Genomic DNA, 18,849 nt, shown 5'->3' on the forward strand with positions numbered 1-18,849 from the left:
GGTCCTTTCCAACTGCGCCACCCCCCCCCCCCCCACCTCATTCCCACCCACACATGCACATACACGGCCTGGGATTCCTTTTCTCCTGGCTCACGGCCTAGCGTCCATGGCTCCTTCTTCCCATTCCCCAAGCCCCACACCTAGGGATTTTCACATTCCTACCCTCTGTCTGCAGAGTTATTAGCACTCTGCTTAGTCTCCTAGACGTGCTCACAGAAGCTTCTCAACAGGCTGAGCAGAGCAAAGGCCTTCCCAAGACTGTAGACCATCCACCTAGTGAGTGTAGAATCACACCAAGTCCTGCCCACTGATCACTCATTCCACTATTAGCAGTGGGGGCTCTTCTGCGTGCCAGGCAGTGGATGGCATGGAGAACATGGATTACATTCTCTGTCCCTCTGAATCATATTGTGTGACAGCTGCTTTCATTTTGTTGTTTGAAGAATGCCTGGAAATATTTTTTTTTAATTTTTATTTATTTATGATAGTCACAGAGAGAGAGAGAGAGAGAGGCAGAGACACAGGCAGAGGGAGAAGCAGGCTCCATGCACCGGGAGCCCGACGTGGGGTTCGATCCCGGGTCTCCAGGATCGCGCCCTGGGCCAAAGGCAGGCGCCAAACCGCTGCGCCACCCAGGGATCCCCGAATGCCTGGAAATATTATTGTTAATATTGTGTTTGTTGTTGTGATAACACCTTTTACCTTGACGCACCTCTGCAACAATTTTGCCACATGCTATGAGCTCTACTCTCCAACTTTAGTCATTTGTAAACCACCTTTACGAGTGTTGTCATAAGCACGTACCACCTATGTTTTACTGGCTTTATAGAAGTCTTTTAAATGACTCACTTTCTTTACTTAATCATTTTTAAACTTTTTATATCACTACCATAAATGGAAAACTTGCCATAAATAGAAGGCAACCCTAAAATCAAATGCAATTTTAAAACTATGCTATGAAATTTTAGCTAAATACAGAAATTTGAGCCTGTGCCCAGTCTCTGTTAAAAAGGAGAGCACAGGATATATTATACAGGTGTTAAAGGCAGTCTAACACCATACTGACACTCCTTAGCATCATCCAGATAGGCAAATGCTCTCACTGAAGAATGTAGTACAATTTCATGACATCTCTCTATACCATCTACAATCATGTTAGTTGCCACCAGTAACTTCCATCTAAATCAGTCAGCATAGTCATGTTCTGCAGCAGTAATAGACAACCTTCAAATCTCAGCAGCCTAAAACACAAAGGTTACTTCTTGCCCATATTCACTGTGAGTTGGCAGGGCCCACACTCATTCTTGTTGCTCAGAGCTCCAGGATGATGAAGCAGCCATATTTTGCATGCTGAGGGTCACTGTGCTAGAGGGAAGAGAGAGAGGAGTATGAAGAATGCACTGGTTTTTAACACTTACACCCAACAGTGAAATCTCACCACTTCTGTTCACTACTCAAAGGCTAACTCAAGCCACATGGCCAGCCCCGACTTCACCTGAGCTGGAAGTATAATCCTACCATATCTTGGAAGGACAAAGACCTGGACCATTTGTGATCAGCCACACAGTCACCCCATGCACTGATAACATTGCCCCAAATAATTGGTCCCCAGCCTCTCTGGCATGGATTTCTATACCACCCACAACAAGCAGGCAAACCAGGCCACTTACCATGCTGTGACCATGACCGTGCTCTGCACTCTTCCTCCCCTGCCTCTACTCATGGCTCCCACTCAATAGAACACCTCTCCCTCTCTCTCATCCTACCCACCCTTCAAGATTCTACCCATTCCTGAGGCATTATCCACCCCCCCCCAAACTGGAAGTTGTGTATTGTGTGTGTGTGTGTGTGTGTGTGTGTGTGCCATAGGTGTGTGTTTTCCTAGGGTAACATTTTAGATTTTCAGAGCTAAAAGGGGTGGATTCCTCCATTTATAATAGGGTTTCTCAGCCCAACACTGTTGACATTTGGGCAGGATAAGCCTTTCGTGTGGAGGACTGTCCTGTCCATTGTAGTATGTTTAGCAGCATCCCTGGCCTTTGCTTAGATGCCAATGGCAACTTCTCCCTCCAACTGTGACAACAAAATATGCCACAAAACATTGGCTATCCCTTTGGAGGAAGGGTAAAATTTCCACTAGTTGAAAACCACTGTTTTATAGGGCAACCAGGGTGAATTAATCATTGTGCTCAAAGTGACACAGTGAGTTAATGGCCGAAGGGGCTGGAGGAATCCAGGCTCTTGATCTCCCCCCCAACTCACCTTTAATCTAGGGTTCTTGGCACTGGTACGTGGGGCTCAGGCTGGGAGCATAAATGAAAGAAATAGACTGAGCTCATATTCTTTTGACATATTCGATGTGCCCATCGAACAGTTCCATAAGAAATATGCTCTCTCTCATCTAAAACACACCACACACACACACACAAACACACACGCACACAGACTTTTTGATCTGTCTTACAGTCTTTGACTTTTGATGTAGATAACAGCACAGAAGTATTTCATTTTCCTTTCCTTCTACCATAAGAAAAAGAGTAGTGTTAATCCAGTAACAACATGGCAACAATGTTACAAGAGAGACACTGGGGTGTTCTGGGGGGTTCCATAAAACTGGAGCATGTATGCTCCATCCAAAAGGCCAACTATCATAGCAAGTTGTTAGGATTTTTCAAAGAGATGAAATCCAAAATATAATGAGATATCTTCTATTAGAGGCTGGAAACTATTTTTTTTTAATACGTGCAAGCCCAAACTAAAGGCCACACAAAATACCAGGTTTGGCCATGAAGGTCTGCCACCTATACATTACACAAGTGCCCACATCATGTACTGGTGTGAACATGTTACAGCCATAGCTCACAACGCACCCTGAATGTCAGTCATTGGAGGGCTTTTAATACCACAGAGTCCCAATCCCCACTTCAGATGTGCTAAACAAGAAAGTCCCCCACAGTGGGCCTCTGGGACCCAAGTTTTTGAAAAGTTCCTACATAATTCTGATGCACCAGGTCCCCTGACAGCTGTAGAAAATGTTGTATTAACTCCTACCCTCCCCAGACTGTGAGCTGCTCCGGGGGTGGAGGGGACCACAGCTTATCCATTCCTGTTTTCCTAGTACCAGCATAGAACTAGCACAGACTAGGTGCTCTTTAAACATTTACTCAAACAATTACCAGAAAGGTTGAAATAGTAATTGCTTCCAGGCTTTTCTCTTGGATCTCATTTTTAAAAAAAAATCTCTGTGGTATTTGCTTGCAACATTCTTCTATCAACTCCAAGGTTCCTTGGAAGAAAGATAGCTGTGGAGGGCAGGGAAAGGGACAGCAGGCAAGTCGTGCTATTGCCACTTTGAATAAAAGGAGAAAGTCTGTGATGAGGTTTTAGTTCCAGGAAGGACAGAGACACTTGGCTCTCACCAAGCTCTATCCTGAACGAGACTTCCTCTGGCACCCTAGAGGGCAAAGAAGTTATGGCTTCATCTTGCGTGGGCTGCTCTGGGAAGAGATGCTCTTCAGCATCATTTATTGAGTCTAGCACACTTTAAGTCCACCCACACCCAAATTCCTTTCCAGATATGCTGGGACAAAGGCACAAAGATACAGGAACAAGAATGTTTGCTGCCACGTTGCTGGAAGGAGTGAAATTGTGGACAGACCCTAAATATCCACCAGTGGACACGGCTGAAATTGACGATGGTCTATCAGTAGGACAGGAGACCAGCCCTATTCGTCTCCATCAGGGCAACTCACTCAAGCCCTCTACAGTCCTCTCTACCATTTGCATTTACCTGGTCACTATTTATTTTTGGTCTCAAACTCCAGATTATAATTTTCCCAGAAAGAAGCACTGTGCACACTGTAAGGAAAAAAAAAAAAACTAAGATGAAAATAGAGAGGGAGGCAAACCATAAGAGATGCTTAATCCTAGGAAACAAACTGAGGGTTGCTGAAGGGGAGGTGGGGGGGGGGATGGGGTCACTGGGTGATGGGCATTAAGGAGGGCACATGATATCATGAGCACTGGGTGTTACATGCAACTGATGGATCACTAAATCCTACTCCTGAAACTAATAACACACAGTTTGTTAACTAAACTGAATTTATTTTTTAAGGTTTTATTTAAAAGATTTTGTTTATTTATTCATGAGAAACAGAAACACAGAGAGAGAGAGAGAGAGAGAGAGAGAGGCAGAGACACAGGCAGGGGGAGAAGCAGGCTCCATGCAAGGAACCTGAACCTGATATGGAACTTGATCCCCGGACTCTAGGATCATGCCCTGGGCCGAAGGCAGGCACTAAACTGCTGAGCCACCCAGGGATCCCCTAAACTGAATTTAAATAAATAATTTTTTTAAAGAATAGATACACAGCTACAAATATTGAAAAAAAAAAAAAAGCCCACAGTGCAGTGCTAAGGAGCAGAGAAGTTCCAGAATGGTATGTGTGTCACAGAGTTCCGGCAGCAAGCAGAAGGCAAACTGAAGAGCATGCAAGGGTGTGAAAAGGGGTGTCATGAGAAAACTGGTATGGTGCTAGGGCAAGGGTAAGAGAACCAACAGGCGTTGTGAAGCACTTGGCCTCAGGATACAAGGGAATGCCGAAGGTTACTGGACTCCAGAGATAGCTGCACTGTGGAAGAAAAGTCCAACATCACCTGTGGGCTCAGGGAGTCTGGCCACTTCGAGAACCACAGGGAAGTTAAGGCAGAAGCAGAAGGGGAGGAGGGAGTAAATACCTCAGCCTCTCCTCCCCTGACCCTTCTATGTCTAGGCCACCCCACTCAGAAACCAGAGCTTGTGAGGACCAAGGTGCTGTTGTCTGTAGGGATTGACCTCCCAGACACAGAGCAGGGCAGAGAAAAATGAAGAATAGTTGCAGGGCCAGGGGAGGAGAGGCAAATGGAGAAAAGCCTCCAGAAATGTGGTTTGATCCCATTTGTGTGTATGTATATGACATCTTTTCACATGCATAAAAACATCTGAGCACACACGGCAAACCACCCATCAGTGGCTTGATCTGGGAGTGGAATTGGGGGTGGTGAAGATACTAGAAAGGAGAGGTTGACTTCCTGCCCTTTTGCATTCTGGGAATCTTTGACAAGGAACAGGAGGCATCCTTAGAATTAAAAATGTCATCACCGACTCTGTGGTCCTGGACCCCAGATGAGAAAAAGAGAGTCTTTCCTGACCCTGTAGAGCAGGTGGGGTCCCTCTGAGGCACTTGCCAGAGCTGGGCTGGGGCACTGTAGGGACAAAGGTACGGAATCTGGAAATCAGAGAGAGCACCAGGAACAGCCGGCAGGACACTGAGGCTATGAGGGCAAGGCAGGGTCTGAAGCTAGGTAGGCCAATCAGGACACAATCTGAAGGGCCTTGAATGCTCTTTCCTGTTTGGAGGGTCCCGTGCTTCCAGGGCCTACTTCCAGCTCTGCCATTTGACTGTGGATCCTTGGACAATTTACATAACTTCTCTGAGCCTCGGTTCCCCATCAGGAAGAATAGACCTGTCCTGATCTCACGGGGTTGCAGGATTCAATGAGATATCTGTATGATACCTAAATACCCCTTGATTAATCATGGTATTATTGTTATTATTGTTAACACAGGTCTCACTCACAGTGGATGCTAACTCGTGGCCCATCCCTCAGCTGTGACCACAGGGCAAGCAAGGTAAAGGCCTCAGGGTCCTCCCATCGGAGGAGTCAACCTTATACATTCTGTGGTCACACAGCGTTCCCCCCACCATGGCCAGCTGTCTGACTGCCTGTAAACAGATGAGCAGGTGGGGTGGCCAGTGAGACAGTGCAGATGGCACTGAGCAAATCCAGCTGCACTTTTGGGAAAACAAGTCAGAAGTGATGGGGGCCCCGGTGGACATCTATGTGACAGACAGCATATGCAGGGAGGCCTCCGAAGGAAATTATGAGATGTACCAGACCATGATGTGCCTCGCCAAGAACTATCTCCACCCTCGACCTCCATGACCCATATCCACAGAGAATTGCAGACTGTCGGAGGTCACCCTGGCAGGGCTCACCGCAGAGACTATGTACGCCCTCAGGGGTCCAGTATCTCAAAGAGCACTGTCTTCTCGGCCCCCTTCCTTGAGTCCCTGTCTGGCTTCTGGCTCCTTCCCACTCCATTCACCTATGTACACCTCCCTTCCGAGGTCCCTGGAACAGACACATGCCCAGGAATATGGGATTGCCTGAACACAGCTGCCCACATTGGACCAACCATGGCCGAGTGTCCTGGGGCACCTTTGGGCAGAAAGTCCGACTCTGGCTTGGGCAGGAGTCGGGAGAGGACCCACCTTCACAGCCACGTGCCATGGTCCCTCCTCCAAGCTCCCTGCCTCTGCTGCCTCTGAACTTGTTTCTTGAACCAGGCAAGCTCTGTGAAGATGGCCATGCCTTTGTATTCCCCTCTCCTTTTTACCCAGCTGACTTCTTCCTATCTGCCAAGGGCTCATGCAGACATTGCATGCTCTGAAAGCCTGTCTACTCCTTGACAGCGTTAATAAGTTCCTCCTTTGTGCCCTCACAGCACTTGGCACATACTGTGCCTGGTCTATAGCACCATCATCTTCTTCTGCCATGTTTGAAACTATCCATAGCTCCACCATATACACATGGGTGCATGCGTGTGCAGGCAAATGTACGTGTGTGCACACGCACACGAACACACACAAACTTTCTTCACTTTCTATTCTAAGGGTGATTCCAGAACTTTATCCAAAGAGGTGGGTGCTCTTGGTTTTCACTATGAATTGGCAAAGCTATTCAAAGGAGACGAGGGTTTACACTAATACTGCGCCAATAGAGACACTCATATTAATACCATTCATTTTACCACTATTACTAGTATTAAGAACAAAGATTTACATCGGGGAAGGGGCACTGTGCTTCTTATGTTGTGAGGATTATCTCTAATCCTAGGAATAATCACATTGGGTAGCTATCCTTAGGTTGGAGGTAAGAAACCACCAGCCCAGAGGTGAAAGGGAACTTTCTCAGGCCCCAGCTAGAAAGTGGCTGACCCAGCTCTCAAATCCAGGTGTGACTCCAGGGAGGGCATCCCCTTCCAAGCCCTCTGCTCTCAAGCTTCCTTTCTAAGTGGCAGGTGGCCTTCTCACTCCCTGTCATGCCCACACTGTAGCTGCGCAGCCTGCATGATATCAGTACTCCTCACCTTGTGTGATAGAGCCGTGCCGTCTCTGGGGATGCTGTGTCCCGCTGCCAGAAGCTTTCACCGTGAATATGCCTGGCAATGTCACAGTGTGTTCTGAGTCTTTCTCAGCAACCAGTCGGGCCCACACTGATCACTTCTCCCCTTCCTCCTGCACCCAGTAGGTGTGACTGCTGAAAGCCATCACTGGAACCTGAAATCTGGAACAGTAACTCAGAAGTCCAGCTGCCTGAGTCAAAGGCTAGCTCTACCACTTGCTCCCCTTGTCACCTTGGGCAAGTGTGTTCTGCCTCAGAGCCTCATGTCTTTCCTCTATCAATACAATGACCTACCTTCTAGGGCTGCTATAATGAAAAAAGGAGATGGTCAGTACAAAGAGCTTAGCGCAGGCCTTCTTCCAAGGGAAATACTCATTCAGTGCTAACTTAAAGTACTAAAAAAGTGTTTATGTGCCAGGCAGTTTCTACAGTAGGCTGGAGGTGGGAGGTCCTGATCACAAATAGATCCCTTTGACATGGCGTGTTGGTGTTGGCATGGAGAGCATTGTAGAATGGCATTCACCCATTGCCGCTTAAGTTGAGGCTCCAGAAGAGATGCACCAACTGACTGGAAGGGACTGTACACAACACTTCACGTTTGTTATGCCCTGTCATAGGTTTCCCTGAAATTGATTCTCACGTCAATTTATTTTGTCTCTCCCAACTGGACGTTTTGAAGGCTTCTCAACTGTAAGGTGTTCCCGTGTTATCCATGTGCTTTCTCACATCCTACTTTCAGGTCTCACACTGCATCACTGATTGCTGGACTCCCCTAAAATCTGGGTTTTTCCTTAATATTTAGAAGAGGAAGAAAGAAGAAGAGAAGAAGCCTTTAAGAAACAATTGTCTCAATGCCAATGTCTCACCTGCATTTGATTGGCACTGTAGCTCCTTGAGGTAACCACGCTATCACTTCCATTCTACAGAGAAGAAAACTCAGGATCAGAGAGGAAATTTACCCAAGTTGACATATTTAGAGATAACATGACAGAAATCTGTTCCCAGGGTCATCTTAGACCTAGGCCTCCTCTGAATGCCAAAAGCACCATTTTCAAGCCATTAATTAAATTTAAAAAGAACCTCAGGTCATGTTGCAGAAGGGAACCAGGTCAGGTCGAAGTGGCTTCTGCAGCCATTTTCATCTAAGCCAGTCCCTTGTCATCTCTGTGATCATCCTCAGTGCCCATAATCAATCAACACATTAAAGTGGAGCCCTTTTCCCTGAGCTGAATGGTCATTGTGTCTGCCTTCCTAAGTTCCACTCAAGAAGCTGGGATCCATGGCCTCCCTTTATTTCTCCCCCTTCAACTGCCTTCTGGCCTGGATGGAGTGCCTTAGTGCTGGAAATCATACTACGTTTCTTGGCAGCATTTCCACGTCAGCCTTCCCAAGGCCCTTCTCACCCACCACCTGCCAAATCAGGGACATGCATCCAAAGGGATAGATGACCGGTCAGCCCCACCAGACCCGAGTCAATATTACTCACCACCCGAGACCTAATTTAGAACCCCCTTTCCCACTGCCATGTATCTTGGCACTGACATTTGTGGCTATCTTTCTGGCATGGGGACTTCTGCCAAGATTATTTTAATGCTGACACTTCTGTCTATTCTGGGAGGATATCTCTGGAGAGAGGCAGCCAGTGCCCATGTCTCAAGACCTCTGGAATGTAATATTGAATCGTCCATGGTACCTTGGCTTTCTGGGTGGGAATCTATATTATGTACTCTACAGAGACCTGGAAAGATTTTTTTTTTCCTCCTCTCACATGTTAGAGGAACCTAAATGTTCCCAGCCTCCGATGACCCACATTTGTAACCAATCTATCAAAACAAACCACAAAAAGGAATGGAGTGTCCATGCATGCTGCATTGTGAATGAACCTCAAAACACTATGCACAGTGGAAGAAGCCAGACTCAAATGGCCATATATGGTATGATTCCATTTGACTGAAACAGAATGGGCAAATCCATAGAGACAGGAAAGCAGACTGGAGTTTACCAGGGGCTGAGGGGCAGGGGAATGCAAGTGACTGCTTAAAGGACAAGGGGTTTTCTTTAGAAGTGATGACAATGTTTTGAAATTAGATAGAGGTACTAGTTGCACAACACGGCAAATGTACCAAAGGCTGCTGAACTGTGTATCTTAAAATTGTTAATTTTATGGGGATGCCTAGGTGGCTCAGTGGTTGAGCCTCTGCCTTCGGCTCAGGTCGTGATTCCAGGGTCCTGGGATCGAGTCTCACATGGGGCTCCCCTCAGGGAGCCTGCTTCTCCCTCTACCTTTGTCTCTGCCTCTCTCTGTGTGTCTTTCATGAAAAAAATAAAATCTTTCTTAAAATAGTTAATATTATGTATATGAATTTCACTTCAATTTTTAAAAATATCCAAATCATTGCAAAAAGTTTGATGTGGCTGGCAGTGCCCCATACATGCATTGGGATACAAAATGAATACAGTAAGAAATCAGGACAAAAGAAAAATGGGAGTAGAAAAGAAAATGAATCCCGGGTGTGGCTGGCATACAAACTGCAAGCCTTGAGCTGTCATTTGATTATACGAAGTGGCTGTGAATTCAACTGGAGCTTCCCAGCAGCTGAAGCAAAACGGAAGGCACCCGAGTTCTTCCAAAATTTGCAGAGTGAAGAATGGAATGTGTCAGAGGTATGCAGAAAATGCTCTACTGAAGGCTGGAAGAATTTTCTCCCACGAATCCCTAAAGGAGACAATGTTTGAGACGGGCTCTCACTGACAGGGTTTCCCAAGGTGCCCCTCTGCCTGGCCATGCAAGGCTCAAACACCAGCTGTTTACTGTAAGAAGCAGGTTTGGCAAACCTCCCAGTCTGTCCCTCCCAGGCCCACAAAGAAAACGACTCCATTCAGAAAACTATGGGACCCACGGACCCCTAAAATAAACCAGAAGAAATGTGTTGTCTAAGTTCACCTAATATTTGCTGGGCATCTACTGCTGTGCCCAAGCAGGCTTAGGCCCCAGTCACACAACGGTCAGCAAAGCAAACCTCATGAAACTTGTCCTCTAGAATGGGAGACAGACATTATTTTTTTTAAATCACATAAATGTATCTTTACTAACAGTGTTTAGGATGAAGAAAAAACAGAGGAAAGATATAAACAGGTAACAGTGGAGGAACTGGTCATGGCATTTAGGGGAAGGTTTCTCTTGAGGTGGTGACGTTCGAGATAAGCTCTGGAGAAGAGTTCAACCAGAAAAGAGAAGGGAAGGCTTCCAGACAGAGGAAAGAAGATTGCAAAGGCCCTGAGATGAGAGGGAGGAGCCCAGAGGGTACTGGGAAGTGAGGGAGAATCAGTGTCACTGAGACAGGGTGTGACAGAGAGAGGAAAGGGAGAAGGTGAAGAGAGATGGACAGAGGCCAGATCACCGCAGTCTGAGGAGGAAGACAGGAATGTGCAGGTCTGGTTGCACTGCTGCCCATGCTGGGGTGTGGAGGGCCATGGAAAGATGGCCATTAGGGTGGGGAAGGAAGCTGGTTTTGAGGACTGAGGGATATCAGGGTATTGTTGCACCCACTGGTCCCTAGATGCAGGAAGCAAGAGTCCAGAATGAACAGGCTCTTGTCCTACTGATAATATTGGGCTGGAGAGTTCTTCCTCTCATTTGGAAAGTCTTTCCTGGCTAGATCTCTATATATCACTGGTATGTGTACCCAAAATGCTGTTAATTCTTTTTTAATGTTTACCTCTAGTTCTGCAAGATCTTTCCTCACATCCCTGGAAGTCTGGAGAATCTGTTGGTTTCCACAGTAACCATTCATTGAGTTTGTTACATGGTAGACCCTTAGGACATTACAACTCCCACATGAGATAGGCATGATTAGCTACATTTTACAGATGAGAAATTGGAGACAGAGAAATTGGAGTGTTTGCTTGTGGTGACTCAGGTAGAAAGTGGAAAATCCAGATCTGACCCAGGTCTTCCTGATGCTTCAAACTGCTGCCTTTTGAACCACAGTTCACTGACTGTCTAGTGACCCCTGAGGCCACCCATGGTATGCTTTCAAAGGCCCTCAGTCTTAAAGCTCATCTACACCTCCAACCAGCTGGTAGACCTTGAGAAAGGCACCAGCTTACGCTTTCCTTTTAAGATAAAGGAGTTGTCTGACTTAGGGTTTCTAAAATGCATTCCTCAACAATTTAGTCCTTCAAGGTTCTCCATGACAAAGAGTTCCCATGATCAAATCCACTGAAAAAGCTTTGCATACTCAATCTTCCTCTTGGTGATTCACTATATAGGTAGGGCTTTGAAAAATCTCCTACAGTCTACCTATGTCCACACCTATTGGAGCATGGAATCCTTTTGGTGTATAATTCCTAAGATCACCCTAGGAAACTGGTGATCCAAAGCACACAATGTCCAAAGAACAGACTTGAACACTCAAGCACTGATTGTACATATCATTCTGGGCTCTGGAAAAAATGTAAATGGTCAAGATAGCTCCTGCTCTCAAAGAAATCCTACTCTGGTGGGTGGCATAAGCATATCTACAATGGACTATAATATTATATGTGAAATGTCTAGCCTGGTGTCAAGGAATAGGCACTTATTGGATAAGGGAGGGCTAGAAAATATGTCAGAGGAGGAAAGTAAGATAGCCTAGCAAGAGGAGCAATGCATCATGTGTGGGTGGGGAGGAATGGCAGTGGTCACAAGGACCAGAAAGAAGAGGTCACCAAGTGGGGCCTTGAAAGGTAAGCCAGAAGAGAGGGTGGAAGAGAAGATGATAGGAACTTCAGAGTCAAGGAAATGGATCAGCCAAGGCACAGAATGTTCAGGAAAGGGTAATTAATTTGACGACAGTGGATGAAAATCCAGGGGGTACACAAGAATACGGACCCAGATGTTCTCTGAGAAAACATTCTTCCCTGGCTATGTGTTTGTGACCCAGGGACCTTCATCAACTTCTCTTTTCTTGTCTGTGACACAGCCAGAATTCCTGATCTAGATTTTCTGATCATGCCTGCTGCATTCCAACCGTTCACTCAGTCAAGCTCTAACCCCCAAAGAGTGGAGATACCACGATCAGAGAGTAAAAATTCAGCCCTGAATTTCCCTCTCAGTTTTCCTTAACTAGGTTCCCAAAGGTCACATGGAGTTCTACTTAACAGGAATACTTTAGGCTGTAACAAAAAATTCAACTAAAGTAACTTAAACCAATTTTCCTCCTGTGGCAAAGGAAGGGTGAGAGTGAGATGGAAATGCTGGTATCTGGGGGGTTGCCCCCTAACCCACAATGCCCTCATTTCAGGGATCTGCCCCAGAGCAGTCATCTGGTCATCCCAACTCCTACCACAGCCATCTCCCTCACCAAGGAGGGATTTTGTTTTTCCCACATGATATACCTGCAGACAGAATGTGCTGATTATATAATTCAGCAGCTCAGTCATGTCAGGACCACTGTCCCTGCGATTCTTTTCTCTTTTTCATCTTGTTTACATGGTCAGTTATGGCTACACCTATCACATCTGTGCTCAAGGTAGAAATAAGTGAAGAGGCAGAAAGCACATACTTCCACAGAGCTCCCAAGCTTTCCCATGTGCACATGTCCAGAATGTTATGTGACTGCCTCTAGTTACATGCATGTGTGAGGAAGTGGGTGTCTCATTGGGGACTGAGTTCACTGCTGCTCTGAACAAAGCCAAAGTACTGTCAGCAAGGAAGAGGGACATGGATACAGTGTCAGTCGTGAACAATGCCTGCCATCTGTGGGCAATAGAATTCTGCTATGTCGTCAGGTAGAATGTGGACCCAATGACAGAGTTCAGCCCCCACAGAATGACTGTTTCTCAGACATTTCTACAAACCACTCAGTTCTCTTAAGGTTAATGCAAAAAATAATTTTACTGTTTAGAAGAGTTAAGTGGATGGACTCTGTGGGATTTAAGGATTTCTTTAAAAGGTCTCGGGAAAAAGGCACAACTAATTATGTGCCTTAAACCTAACACACAGCAAACTCTGACTAGGGTACTTAGAAGTACAGGACAGCCTGTGCTCTCAGGGATGCAGTGCTCCGCCTTTCTCAGCAGAAGCTGAACCTCAGCAGCATCTTTAGAATCTGCCATATTTCCCTTGAGGTGGCCTGGGGATGGGACTTCATGCTTCATTGAAAAGGAAGGTTCAAAATAGATACACCGAGAATGACAGACAGCAAGACTGGGGAGGTCTGCTGGGTGTAAAATTATAGTTGTGTCTTTCTTTGATTTTTGACTTTCTGTTTCCTAAAATATTTTCATAATGAAGGCTCAGTTCCCTGCTCTCATTCTGCCCTTCATCTGGTGTCTTCAAGGTGGGATAATGATAGCTCCCCTCAACTGAGTGCTCATTATAAGTCAGATACAATGCTATGTGCTATGCTCTGCCTTACTGGGCCTCATAACTGCCCTGAAGAATAACTGTCCTCATCCCATCCTGCACATGAGGAAACTGGGGTCCCATAGGAGCAAATGAACATGCCCAAGACTATTGCATATCAGGTGCCAGGCACCTAACCATCGTGCCACTCGGCTCTCCAAGGCCACTGCTCAAGCCTAAGAATATAGAAGCTGCTCAGCCTTACATAGATACTCATAGGAAACTGAATCCCACCGGGGCCCCTGCTAGCTCTGACCCACAGTGTCTGTCTTCTTCATTTAGGAACTGGGCAGCCAGTATAGGAACTAATATAAGTGCAGCTGCACCTCAAGCCAGGCCTTGAGTGACATTTAATTGGAATGACATTTGACCCTCACAACAGTTCAACAGAAAATGTAAGAGACTGGTTATTGTGATGATCAGCCCTGTGTTCTGGCAGATTCGAATCCTGCTAGCTGTGTGACCTCAGGCAAGTGTCCTAACCTCTCTGAGCCTCATTTCTTCTTCTGTTAAATGGTGCCTATCATGCGAACTTTGTGAATAACAAGTTAAATAATCCTTAAGAATCGTATAGCACCTTGGGTGGCATCACTTAAGCTCTCAGTCAATATCAGCTACTGATTACTATTCTAGAGGGGAAGTTCTATTACCCTTATTTTAAGGATGAAGAAACCAAGGCGGCTTGCCCAGGTCACATAGCTAGAAAGTGGCAGAGTTGGGATTGGAAATCAGGTCTGAGCTGGCTTCATTCACAAGTCACGATGCATCTTTCCATCAGGAGTGACCAATGAAGCATCTCTAACAGAACATGAGCACCGTCAGAGGGAAACAGCGTGTGCTGCCAAGGGGAGATTTGCACATTTGATGGCCAAAACCTCGAAGAATGGGGTCTAGGCATGGCCAGACCCTGGGCAGAAGTGACGCATAGCAGATTCCCCTTTTTTGCTGTTAGCAGCAAGCACGTGCATGGGGAGCCTGCCTTCTGGGGCTCCAAACAGGAAAGTCATGAATTTGCATCCTCCAGAGATGGTACCCAGTGCTCCCTGTAATATCTTCTGGAGGTGTCAGCACATCATAAAGCATTCCTACTTGGCCCAGAGCAGCTGCTCCCAATTATACCCAAGGTTCAGAAACAACAAGACATGTGGGCCTGCCACTAACTATTCCTGTTCAAGTCTATGGAATTTCGGCCTCTGAGGCCTCCATCGGCAAACACTCAGAGATATTTTCCCAGGCCAGTGCAAACATGCTTCCAGGAGGCTTCTCCAAGTGCTCCTGCCTTCTTCAAATAGGCCAAGAGGGTTGGTTTTTTTTTTTTTTTTCCTCTTTGGGCATGAGAAAAGTACAGCATGTATTGCACATAAACGTAAACAGTAGGTACAAGGTAGCCAGAATGGTTTGGTTTTGATTTTTTCATTAGAGCATTGAAATAGATGACCAGGGCACTGCCTCTAGGGCAAGCCGCCAGAGTCCACTGGGCAAGAGGCACGGGGCTGGACATGGCCGGCATAGCTCTTTGGTGCTCTTTGCATTGACATGCTGCAGAGAGACAGTGCATGTTTAGCTAGGCTTTGTGGTGAGTTTTATAAATCCCCATCTGTGTGCACAAAGCAGAGAATTCTCTGCCCTTGGGCCTGCCCACCTGGATGCACACCATCAGTGTGAGGTGTCCTCTTCCTGGAAATCAGATATCAGAAGGGCCGGTTAGAGACCAAAGGGGCAGCTTCATCCCACCCAGGGTGTGGAGAAAAAGCAATAGGCTGTGGCAGAAAGAGCGGTAGGCTTCAAAAAGATGACCTGGGTCCTGTCTCACCTCTTCCATCCTCATCAAGTCCTCTGTCCTCATCTGGAGAACATGGTTCATCATGCCCTTTTTGCCATCTTATAAGGTTCATCCAATAAGGACATGTGTTTGCAGGCTCTTATATGCAAAGAGCCCAACCTAGAGGAGGTGCCTACTTAGTGTTTTTGAATGAATGAGGGAATTAACAACTTGGTACATTTGCAGGGAAAACAAGGGCACTTGTTCTGAAAGCAGCATTTAGAATGTTTGTGGTTAAAGGCTGGGCCCATTTAAAGCACCGGGTAGACATCCTCTATAATTTCCTGAGTGAGCGGACAAAGCCAGGATACATCATCTTAAAGCCAACCCTGGCCCCTTGTGCCCTGCTGTTTAAAACCCTCTAACCACCACACTAAGAAAGGCACCCAAATTTTGGGCATGGACTTTAAAATATGGCTGCAAATTGACCCTACCCCAGAACTACTGAATCAGAACCTCTGAGATAAGACCCAACAATTTGTTTTTAACAAGCCCTCTGGGGGATTCTGATGCACTGCTGAAAATCACTTCTGCAGGTCCCAGTGATGGCCCCCAATGGCCAGTGTCACAAATATCTATACGGACCTTTAAGGCTATAGTGGCCATCACTGTGACTCCCTTAGCTGCAGGCTCCAAATGACAGTTTCTATTTGAGCCAGACCTGCCAAGGAGTTGCAGCTCAAACTGGTAAGTCATCAGAAACTCCTAGCAACTCTGGATAAGGGAAGTGACCTAAGGCCTTGTTGCAGAAGAATTTTGCTAGCAAGTATAGGATGGAGTTTCAAGGGGTGGAAGCAGATCAATGGCATACTCGTCCAGGTACCCTGTGTATTAGCTGGAATGCTTTCAGCTACAGCTGCAAGTAATGAATTATCAAATGAATGGTGGCCGAAACAATATAGATCCTTACTATGTCACTTTGCAAGAAGCCCAGAGAAGAAGGCAACATCACTTCCGAAGGTCTCAGGTCTTCCCATCTGATGGCAGGTCAACCCTCATGGTCACAAGATGGCTCTCGAACACTGTATGTTCACTTCACACTTCAACACAAAGGACTCTATCTTCTCCTTGGGGGAGAGAGATGTTCCCAGAAGTCTCCTAGAGGACCTTCCTTTATATCCCCTGCTCAAACTTTGGGGATCATGCTCACTCCTAGGCCAATCACTGACTCAGGACAATGGGATTGTCACAATTGGCTTTGATCCATCATGAACAAAACTGGGGCTCTGGATGGAGGAGAAGACGAGAAAAGACAAAGGGCAGTGAATGTGCTAACAACTCTGAGGGTATTTCTTCAGAAAGGGATGAGCTCAGAGCCTGAGTGTCAAGTAACAGATGTCAGTGGGAGATGTCCTTGTAGCACATGGAAGATCCTCCATAGCGAAGTAGGAAACATCGGAGGGGAAGATATTAGGGTTGAGCATAAACCCACCTTAGAAAATCAACTCTGTGGAGAAGCAGAGGCAGAGGGAGAAGAGCCAAAGCCACAGATTTAGATGTGAGAAAACTTCTAGATTTTTCTTGGAGCCATTTCATGAACAGAGGAAGACGGCATGACACTATAGCCATGGCACTGTGGACACCCCCACACGGTGAGGGGTCTCTTCTCTACCAGAAATCTTTTGGGGATCTGAGCTAGGGGGATGGCAGTTACCAGAGGCAGCTCAGCTTCTCAGGAGCTCTCAAATGCCTAGCGGGGCACATGCCAACCTTAGAGCAACCCTACATTGGGGATCTCAGGTCCTGATCTAACACTTTGTCTTTAGAAGCCAAAGAACAACAAAACACCCTACCTGAGCATGCAGGGAGTTGGCATGGGGTCCATAGGGAAACCCAGGCGCCTGGGCTCATCAAGAACTTCTTCTCCGGAGTACAAGGCTGTGACTATGAGGCAGAGTGGTCTGCCACACACACACCAAGGCCGGGAGGTCTGCCCGGGGGGCGAGTGGTAAGCTCTCAGGGCCCAGGAAGACAGAGAGCCCTGGCAGAAGGTGGGCATGAGTCACAGATGCCCCCCAGTCCCACCACACCTGGCCCCAGACTCCATCCATGAGGACACATTGCAGGGAGGGGTTGGGGACAAAGGGCTTCAAGGGGCTCTGCACAGAGAAGACGAAGAGGCTCCACAAACGGGAAGGCTGCATTCCGCAGTGCTCCAAGGGAAGTGGTCCCAGGAAAAGCCCATGTCCCTGACCTGTGAGCCAGCTGGGAACAGAGTAAATAGGGTGCAGGCGCTCCCACTAAGGTACCTGCCCAGGGAGTCGGAGTCAGCAGGTTTGGGTGAGGTAAGGACTGCGTGTGAGAGGCTAAGATAGATTGTCCCAGAAGGCAGGTGCTGCTCCCACCTCATACTGGAGCTACAGAGGGGTCTGCCAGGGTGAGGAGAAGAGTTTTAGCAGGCTGAAAACAGAGTTCTGCACGACCCTCTCCGAACCAGAGTGCAATGTCCCTGGAAGCCTTTCTCCCCAAGCCTCCGCGCCTGGAGGATTTACTGTTCTAGGGGGTCTGTGTCTGTATTGCCACCTGCTGCACTCCCAAGGCCCTGAGGTCAGAAGCTGCCTGCAGGCTCCCCCCCTTCCCCTGCTACCTTCCTGCAGCAGCCCCAGGTATGGGCAGTTTGCCCAGCCTCACAGCCTCTGAGTACTCCCAGGGGCACCTCTCTCTTCCTGCCACCTGAGGGGGCACGGGTGTACCTGTGCCTTCCCCAGCAAGTTGCTGGCTCCTGCCTGTCATCCTCACTTACAGAGAAGGCCTCCACGAACAAGAGGTGGTAGAAAGGGGGGGGGGGTGACTGGGTGACGGGCACTGAGGGGGGCACTTGATGGGATGAGCACTGGGTGTTATTCTATATATTGGCAAATTGAACACCAATAAAAAATAAATTAAAAAAAAACAGAGGGCATGACTGATGATTAAATTATGAGCCTCTGGCAATTGATTCATCCTCCACCCATCTCCCCTCCCCAGAAACCAGGGTGATAAAACTGAAAGTTTCCACTCTCTAATCACATGGTTAGTTCTGCTGGCAACCAGCACCCATCCTGAGGTGGGGTCCGGAAGTCACTTCATTAACGTAACAAGAGACACCTCTTAGGAACTTCCAAGGTTTTAGGAGCTCTGTGCCAGAGCTGGGACCAAATACATATTTCTGATTATAAATCACAATATCACAATCTGTATCTCCAGAGAGTAGCTCCATCAAGCTACATAGTGCAAGATGATAACATTACACTCACGTTTGTTACCTGTGAAGTGCTGGAACCCAGGAGGTATGTCTGTAATAGAAATGAGTACATGAACCAACCCTGTGGGAGTTCCCAGGGCCTCTAAATCATTGCAGGTGTGATGGTCAAGAAGCTGGGTTTTAGAACCAGGTAAAACTGGGATTTACATTCTTGGCTTAATAATCTAG

General features: G+C 47.0%; 1 long non-coding RNA gene across 6 annotated transcripts in view; it reads right to left on the bottom strand.

The window, feature by feature from the left end:
* Positions 1–455: 455 nt before the first annotated feature.
* LOC112651459 (uncharacterized) overlaps positions 456–18,849 on the bottom strand; it is a 155,837-nt gene continuing 137,443 nt past the window's right edge. For all 6 annotated transcript variants that reach the window (XR_007410217.1, XR_007410215.1, XR_007410218.1 and 3 more), the window contains 3 exons: positions 8,094–8,147; positions 7,193–7,389; positions 456–3,858 (listed from right to left, as the gene is read on the bottom strand). This is a non-coding gene — a long non-coding RNA (uncharacterized LOC112651459). The remainder of the gene's footprint in view (positions 3,859–7,192; positions 7,390–8,093; positions 8,148–18,849) is intronic.

The sequence above is a fragment of the Canis lupus genome, chromosome 4, assembly GCF_003254725.2.
Source record: "Canis lupus dingo isolate Sandy chromosome 4, ASM325472v2, whole genome shotgun sequence".
NCBI lineage: Eukaryota > Metazoa > Chordata > Mammalia > Carnivora > Canidae > Canis > Canis lupus.